Source organism: Chrysochloris asiatica, unplaced genomic scaffold, assembly GCF_000296735.1.
Source record: "Chrysochloris asiatica unplaced genomic scaffold, ChrAsi1.0 scaffold00028, whole genome shotgun sequence".
NCBI classification, from domain to species: domain Eukaryota; kingdom Metazoa; phylum Chordata; class Mammalia; order Afrosoricida; family Chrysochloridae; genus Chrysochloris; species Chrysochloris asiatica.
In genome coordinates this window covers 9,360,398-9,362,442 of record NW_006408546.1, presented here as the reverse complement: position 1 = coordinate 9,362,442, position 2,045 = coordinate 9,360,398, and the positions used below count along the sequence as shown (strand labels likewise).

General features: G+C 45.7%; 1 pseudogene; it reads left to right on the top strand.

Moving 5' to 3' along the window:
• Nucleotides 1-906: 906 nt before the first annotated feature.
• LOC102834258 lies at nucleotides 907-1,459 on the top strand (annotated as a pseudogene).
• Nucleotides 1,460-2,045: the final 586 nt, after the last annotated feature.

The following is a 2,045-nucleotide window of genomic DNA, read 5'->3' as shown; positions in this document are numbered from 1 at the left end:
TAATGCGCTGCTCTGAAAAGTCTGTTTGAACTACAAGGCAGACGGTTTAAGCTTACCAGCTGCTCCTCAGAAATCCTATACAGGGTTGGATGGGTCAAAACTGGCAGGACAGCTCTTAAAAACAACAAAAGCATAATTTCTTAAACCACCTATATAAAAGAAAATTTTGTCCAAACACCAACACTAGCTCCCATAAAGGCTCAAACGAGTCAAGACAGCCAGTCCTGGGTGGTGCAAATTTAGGGTCTTTCATCCCTCATAGCCCTTATCTCTATCCTCCCTCAGGCCCTCTGATTCATTCTTCAACCCCAACCCCAAAGCTGCCATGCTCATCAACTGATGCAAGCACATACTTCTGGAAAAGGGTGTGCTTTATGCTGTTGTGTGGTAGCTTTGGAGTGTTAAAGTGAGGTCATCCAGAACCCCCCGACACATCAGCAGAACTGAATGTATACCATCCAAAAGAGTTTCTTCCTTCTTTTAGATTACGTCTTTAGAATAAATTCCCAGAAGTGGGATAATTGAGTCAAAGCATTAAAAAACACTTTTATGGCTCTGAATTCAAGTTTGACAATTGTTTTCCAAAATTTGCATAGTTAATAAGCACTGTGTATGACGATACTGAAGGCCTTGGGTGGTGTGAATGGTTTACATCCTCTGCTGTTAACCAAAAAGTTGGAGGGGCTAGTCCACCCAGAGGTACCTCGGAAGAAAGGCCTGGCGGTCTTCTGAAAAATCAGTCATTGCATAGGCTATGAAGCACAGTGCTATTCTGACACCATGAGTTGTAATCGACGCTACAGCTATCCTTTAAAAAAAATCTCTGACCGTTTGTGGTTGCTGCTGGGCTGTTGTGCGCTGCTCCTTCTGCTGCACTTCCGGTTGTCTGCTCCGCTCAACCCCACGATGCCGGTGGACCTCAGCAAGTGGTCTGGGCCCTTGAGCCTGCAGGAAGTGGATAAGCAGCCACAGCACCCACTGCAGGTCAAATACAACGGCGCAGAGGTGGACGAGCTAGGAAAAGTGCTGACGCCCACCCTGGTGAAGAACCGCCCTATCAGTATTACATGGGAAGGCCTAGATTCCAAAAAACTCTATACCTTGGTCCTGACAGTCCCAGATGCTACCAGCAGGAAGGGCCCCAAATTCAGGGAATGGCATCATTTTCTGATGGTCAACATGAAGGGCAAGGACGTCAGCAGCGGCACAGTATTCTCCGATTTTGTGGACTCCGGGGCTCCCATGTACACAGGTCTCCACCGCTGTCTACGAGCAGGACAGGCCACTGAAGTGTGACGAACCCATTCTCAGCAATTGATCTGGAGACCACCGTGGCAAGTACAAGGTGGCATCTTTCCTCAAAAAGAACAAGCTCGGGTCCCCAGTTGCCGGCACATGTTACCAAGACGAATGGTATGACTGTGCGCCCAATTTCTATGAGCAGCTGTCAGGAAAGTAGGGAAAAAGGAGAGAGGTCAACTGCTCGGGAGGCTCCAGGCAGTGATGCCCACTTCAGTGATGCATGTAGATCTCTCGTCTTCCTAGTTCCCCTTCATTCTTATAGGTGGACTGGGGGAGTCAGATAGTCATTTAGGATGTCTTTTCCTTTATACTTTTAGGCCACATATCTCAGTTTATGTTTTAATCAAAGTGAACTCCGATATTTGGGTGATGTTTTGGTATTGTGATGGGGTCATTAAATTGTTAAAAATAGCAACCCAGAATTGGAAGAGGAAGAAGATCCAGGTCAAAAGACCAAGTCTACAGCTGTAGAGCAAAGCCTTCATCTTTAAGGGAAGCCTGAGTTTGTGATGTTCAGGCCTGGCCCTTGGGACAAGCAGCCATGCTAGGTGCAGAGTTTTTAGGAGTCCTTGAGTCTCTGCCTGTTGAATTGATCATTTTTCATTGGCGTATGGAATGTTGATGTGGAGTGAATGAATATTGTGTTTTATAATTTTGCTGTTGCCTTATAGTTCAGTAAAAATGAAAACACTGAAAAAAAAAAGCTATTACAATACCAGCTCTGTACATTATCACCAGAATTA